Raw genomic sequence first — 6909 nt, forward strand, 5'->3', positions numbered from 1 at the left:
TGCAGCCCGCGAGGAAGCAGTTTTGTTTTCTTTCTTTTTTTAAGAGGGCAGGAGAGGGCAGAGAGCAAATGACAAGTGCCTGGGAGGACCAGCTTGGTGCGGGGCCAGGTGCTGCACAGGAGGAGCAACAGGAACAGTGAGGTGGTTGGTGGGGCCATTCCTGGGATGCAGCTGGAGGGGGGCATCTCTGCAGGAAGTGTCTGCTGGGCAGGCCAGGTGTCTGCCTGTGGGTCCTCAAAATGAGCAGGGAGGTGACCAGAGCTCTTACCACTGCATCCTCCCTGCAGGGCAGTGTGGGCAGGAGGAGGAGAATGGGGTGGATGTGAGGCTGTGTGGCAGGACTGGCGTGTCTGCGTTCTTCCCTCTGCTATTTGCTCTGCTCACAGGCTGTTTTTTACTGGAAACATCAGTTTCCCCATCCCTAAAAAAGAGACGGAAACTTGCAGGAATACTCTCCACACTTTGGATGCTTTGTCCCTTCTGAGCACACAATTTCCTGTCTTGTCCCTCCCCATTTCTGTTCCTTTCTCTGTGATTTCAGATAGACTCCCGTAATTCTTGTTTCAGGCCTAAATTGAGTGGCTGCAGATCCCATCTGTGGCATGCCCTGTGACCTGGCAGCTTTCCTTTCCAGCACACAGAGCTGGCAACATCCCAGGCTCTCAGGGAAGTTCTGCAGAAGGATTGTCGGGCTCCTGGGATTTGGTTTAGATCAGAATTTCCATCCCCAAAACCTGTTTTCAGGGGGAAGGGAAAGAAGAAAGGAGTTCAGTGCAGAGTTTTAAAGTAGCCACGCAAAGTCTACACACTTAGAAGATCAAGCAAACAATCCGTTCAGTATCTGCATTGCCTGGTCCCATGGCAGGCTGTGGAGCTCACACAGGAGCAGCCCTGTTTCTCCCACGCCGGCTGTCCCATGGCAGTGCTGCCTGATCAGTGCCCACTGCCCGGCGGGGTGAGCTGCTGCCCTCACAAAGCTGGGAGAGTGTGTGCTCAGCTCAGTGCCAGTGCTGCATGGTGCCTGAGCACTGCTCCCAATGTACCTGAAGCTGTTTCAGAAGCAGAGAAGCTTTGAGTGCTGGGGTGTCCTTGGGAATGTGGTGCTGGGAGCTGTGCCGGGAGCTGGGCAGGTGCTGGAGGTGGAATGCAGAGCTTTTAGCAAAGTCACAATCGCTGCTCTGTACTAAATGACTCATTTTGAAGTCAGCCCCTCATGAAACAATCCCTTCTCAGAGACTGCTTCCTTCTGTACACATCTCATGAGTGCAGCATAATTCTATGGTGTAAATGCTGCGTACGTTGCTGCTGAGCTCACTGCATGTTCTCACCCACTTCTTTTGGTGGTCAGTGAGTTAAAGGAGAGAACTGGCAGAGCTGGGGTGGTACACGGATGGTGTGATGCAGAAGTTTGCATCCTTAGGAAGCCAGGCTTGCAGCATTCAGAGCTGAGGTCTGTGATCCATACCAGTTTTGTTCCTAGGCACCGAGCTGCCCAAGCCAGCAAGCCATTGAAGCACTCAGTGATTCAGTTACTTGCTTTCGTCTATTTGCTTTTGGAGGACGTGTTGGCCAAAATTGTGTCTGAGAGCATGGCGTGCTGTGACGGCAGATCTCAGCCCTGCAGAGCACACAGCGAGCGTTTGTAACCCAAATGCAGGCTGCCAAGCACACGTTCACAGAACTCTGCTATTTTTATTTAATGTGTATATATTTTCTTTTACAATTTGGATGTAATGAAGGCCATGTGGGTTGGGCTGAGTGTAAGACAGAGTTTTGTGATGTCCGTGTTGGTTCCTGCTGGGTGTCACCAATGGTGTGTGCTTTCTCGTTGGCCGCGGCTCCAGATGCTGCACAGTAATTGGAATGGGTTCCTCAGCCCTGTCCAACTCTGAGCACTGTGGTTTTCCAAACGCCGTTGTCCTGGCAGCCTGCCTGGCCCTGTCTGGACATTCGCTGATCGTGGTGCAGCGTGAGCTCCGTTGCAGTGCTCTCCCAGCCCTGGCACACACCTGGCTGCCATCCTGCTGTGCTCTGGATCCTCAGGCTCTTTGCATGTCCCTGCTCTTATTTTTACAGCAGTGGCACCGCTGTAGCGCCTCCCTGCTTCCTTCCTGTTGCAAAGGAAACCCTGCATCCGTCCAACATCTGAACCAGGGGCACCAGCACATTCTGCCCTGTGGTTTCTCACAGCAGCGAGGACGGAGATGCCACCCGGGCTGAGTCAGCACTGAGCTTCCTGAGCAGCACCCGCTTGGAGGGCACAGAGCTGGGGCTGCTGCTGCAGAAGTGCCACCAAAACCCTGCAAGGGCAGAGAGCTTTTCTAGAAAAGGTAAATCGAAACGAGTGCCATTGAAACTCAGAGAAGTCCTTCCTTGTGGATGTTAATTTAAACACGATCTCTAGCTCCTGCCTCCCCACACAAAGGAAATCTGCTGCCTCTGCCCTCAGTGAGTGTTTTACCAAGCTCAGATGAAACTGCATTTACAACATCCCTTTGTCTCTCTTGGAGTCTGACCAACAATTGTAAGATGTGAAAGAGAGCTTCTTGCTTGTTCAGGCCCACGGGGAGCAGCTGGCATAAATAATAGATGGGCCCATATTGCTTCCTGCGTTGCTGCGCTGCCGCCGCTCGCAGACACAACCTGGGCAAGGTGTGGTGGTGCAGCAGCAGCAGCAGCTCGGGGATCTGCTCTTCTGGAAGGAACGCGGTGCTGAAGTGGGGAACAGCTGACGGGAGCAGGGCTGCAATGTGCGGCCGGCGGACGTGAGGCTCCAATTTTAGAAATCTACAACTGGGGAGACTCACTCACTGCTGGACCTTGCTCCTCTCTTCCATACAGGGAGCCCTGGGAGGGCAACACCTTATCTGTGTGCAGCACTAAGGGCCCCTCCTCCAGGCGGCTGGTGCTTCACAGTCAATACCTTTGAAGCACACACCTGCCTAAGGAAAAATTCTAGGAGTTTGAGATATACAGCCAGGCCACATGATCCTGCTCTTGTTTTTCCAAGGTGAATGGCTCTGCCACGTCAGCCTGGAAAGCCGCAGTTAACCTTTGCTTTCGTTTTTGCGGCTATTGCCCTCTCCATCTCTCACTGTCTGTGGGCATCAGCATGGCAGCCCGCAGCCCTGCTTCCTGCCCTGGCCCGGCCCCCCTGCTCTCTGCTTGTGCCTTCTGAGCTATACACAAAGCATCTCCCCGTCTTCTGCAAATGTATCTGTAACTGCTCCCTCTGCTCCTCCCACGTCTGATTCTGCTCTGAATTGCCAGGGCTGACGCTGGCGATGTGGTGGAATCCCGGTGCCCCCCACCTCTTTCTGCATTGCTGTGTTTTGTAAGGAAGGGAACTGAGGGCTGCTCTGTGAGGATGGTCCTGCGGTTTCCCCTCGGAGCCTGAGGGAGGGATGGAGGCTGCTGCTCTCCCGTGCTCCTCGGTTCCCTTCTTGGTCTCTCTGGGCAGATGAAGGCTTTTGTGCTGTCTTCACCAAGGTCAGCAATCTATTCTTTTGTATTTTCTGTACTCCACTCAATTAGTTGAGGGCATTTAACATGGATTTTTTATATTTGCATCACAAATTCTAAATGATCCGTGAAAAGCAGCTGTTCAGAACTTCTGAATTCATTATCCCCAGTGTTTTGGAGTAAAGAAACTTTGCCAGCCATCTGAGTGGGGCCTGTGTAGTCAATGTGATGGGAAACCATCAGTTCTTAGCCAGCATTGAGGAAATAAGGCAGTGGTATGGCATCTGTTTTCCATTTTCCATTCACTGCAACCTCTTCCCCATCTGATGCTGTTTGCTCCGAGCTGCCACAACTGGTTGAAAGCTGAGGACCTGCAGTGTTGGCATGGCCATACACAGGGCTGGACACCACAAAACCATTTCCATCTCTTTCCTTGAAGAGAATTTGCATTGGATTTGGGCTGGAAGTTGTTGATTTGCACTTTTTTTTCTTCCTGCTTTAAAATGAAAATCTGACTTCCTGGGGCCTCATCTCCTGCTGCCCACCACTGCTCTGTGACCCTCAGCGAATCATCTCCCACTTCAGTGCCTCTGAGTTGTTCATCTGCATAAGGAGGATAACAGGGGAGAGTCCTGTGTGAGCTTCCTGCTGACATGACCAGCAGACAAGAAGGGATCTTCCTTCTGCCTCACCAAAACCTGCATGCGTAAGGAAATTTCAAATAATGGAAATACGTTGGGCAAAGTAGACACAGCAGATATGAACAGTGTTGCTTGGTTCCTGCTCCTCACCATCGCCCTTATGCAGCTGTGGGTAAAGTTTTGGGTCTTGCTTCCTGGCTCTTTTAAGAAAGACTTAGCAAAACAGTGTGGTGATGTGAATAAAGAATTAGAACAATGAGACCTTCATGCTGTGGCATCAGTAATGTGAGTAAGTTTAAACTGGGAAAGTTGCAGCTCCAAGCTGTCAGGATTACTTTCCAAATCAGAAAGGAACTGCAAGAAGAGTGGGGAAAATGCAGAACATGGAGCACGTAGGTTCCTCTTCTGTAGATAGGCAATGGCAGCCTCTCCAGGGAGCACTTTGAGCTTTAATTCATTTGGGGCTCACATTTCTTCTAGCTTCAATGTCCTGTAGACAATGAAAGGAAATCTCATGATCTCCTAACATGAGTGGTATTTGCGGTATTGGCTCCCCAAGGTTTGCTCCATCACTGACGATCTCCAGCAGAGGCTGTGAGAAGGATCCCATCAGCCTGCAGTGAGCCATGGCAGCTACTTGCATTGCCCAGCACACAGCTTGAGGCACAGCCACATGCAGGCACCCCACCAAACTCCATCTGCCTTTCTGCCTGTGCTGCCCGGCCCGCTTCTCAGCAGCCATTGCATCTGTCCATGCAGAAGCGATGTGGCCGAGAGCCGGAGCCTTGCCTTGCTTTCTCTTCTCTTTCCTTTCTTCCTTTCTTGGCTCACTGGGTGACAGCAACGTCTGTTTATTGCTTTTGTTTCCACACATAGTCAGGTCTCTTTCCCTGACATTATGCAGCTCAGTGCAAGCACTCCAGGTGGGATGAATCCAGTTCAGTGCCCTCCTCCCACCCTGGGTTGCTCCCATCGCTAATGAACTGCAAACAACCATATTCCTCATGTTCAACCTTCACCCTGCCTGGCGCATCCATAATCTAAATATAGGCCGTAATTATTCCACTGGCATCTGTAGACCCATTGACAGAACTGACAGTGGCAGAGGTCGGGACACCCTTTGCACCTTTAATATATTCCTTTAACTATTTCCCTGCCACCAGTGGTTGTGGTCTCCCCAGCACCCGGAAGATGCCTGGAATCTGTCCTCTGCCTCTTCCAAACCCGTTAGTCCCTCTCTCCTCTCAGTCCCCATGCCACCGAGCTGCAGGCTGATTATTTCCTTCCCTCTAATTGGGACACTTTGCTTGTTTGTCTGGTTGTGCAATCAAAATGTGAACTCTGAATGCTCTTTTCAAGCCAACGACCCGCATCTCCCCCAGATGCAAATCCCAGTGCCTGAGAAAACGAGAGCAGGAATCGATCTCCTGGCCGGTGTGCTGTTTCCATCTTGGAATATCCTGGAAGCCAAGGCACCAATTTTCCATATTATTATTTTTATGGTTCTGTGGAACAAACAGATGAATATGGTGCTATGAGTGAATAGCAGGGGAGAAGCTAATCTGTGCTGTAATTTGATCACAAATCATTTAGAGAATGTAAATTGTAGGGGAGAGATGTCACTCCTGGCAGGAGGTCGCCCGTGTCACCTGTCAGACCATCCCCAATGGTGGTCATGAAAATTTCTTAGTGGGATTATTAATAAATAAACATAATGCTCTGCATTTCTGCAGCACCTTTCACAGGAGGGACAAAAAACACCTGACCATTAAGAACTGTGCGATGCCATTATTTTAACTTCTGTACGTAACATTATTTTAAAGGTTACATCTGTCATTTGTTTCCTGGGATGGGAAAATGACTTTAAATTTAACCTTTGAGATGGTCTCACAGAATTTGTAATTTAATACAAAACTGTGAAAAGCGGCAGAAATGGAGGAGGCAGTGCAAGGTTGGCTGACTCTGTGACTGTTCAGATGTGCTGTGTGGGACGGGAGGTTACAGTCGTAAAGTTGTAGTGCTGCCATTCTGTGTGCGGAGATTTATTGCCACACTTTCCCAGATCTGGGTCCAGGCCATGCATCTTGGTGTAGGCATTGCCATCACTGCTGATGAGGCAGAGGAGGACACAAAAGGGTGACAGAAAGATGGAAGAAAAGCTGTTGCCATTGTATGAGCCCTAGGTGTTACTCTGACAAGCATTGCCTCTTTTCGTTTGCATTCTTATGTCTCGTGTCCATATTGTCTGTCTGAAACATAACACGCACTTGGAAGCCTTTTCTGGGCAGGACTCTGCCTTTATTCTGTGTTTTTTTGCACAACACTGGGTCCTGTTTGAGCCCTGACTCGTGAATGGGACCCAAAAGACCTGAGCCTGTCCTGCTCCTGCTGCAGCCCATGGCAGAGTGCATCCTGCTTTCTCTAGCTGTGAAATTCTATAGCACCAATGCTGGGAGCAGACCTCAGAAGTGAAGAACAACTCACAGAAGAAAAGCATTACCCATATCAGATTTCCCCTTTGTGCAGGGCTGTGAACGGGAAGGTGCACGCGCAGCTCCTGGCAGGGCCACACTCCTAACATCTGGCACAGAGCTGCCGAGCCCTGCCAGCAGCTGAGCAGCAGTGGAGCGCAGAGCTGAGAGCACTGCATTCCTACAGAACTCACCCAAAACTCGTGGAAGGGTCACGAGGAGGAATGTCAGGGAAGTAGGGGAAGGGCCTGGGCCTGCTCAAACCGGAGACGCACAATCTGGAGTCAGCTGCTTTTCTTTTCTTTTCTTTTCTTTTCTTTTCTTTTCTTTTCTTT

The sequence above is a fragment of the Centrocercus urophasianus genome, unplaced genomic scaffold (assembly GCF_019232065.1).
Source record: "Centrocercus urophasianus isolate 14NV4802_14NV808 unplaced genomic scaffold, USGS_Curo_1.0 seq_34, whole genome shotgun sequence".
Taxonomy (NCBI): domain Eukaryota; kingdom Metazoa; phylum Chordata; class Aves; order Galliformes; family Phasianidae; genus Centrocercus; species Centrocercus urophasianus.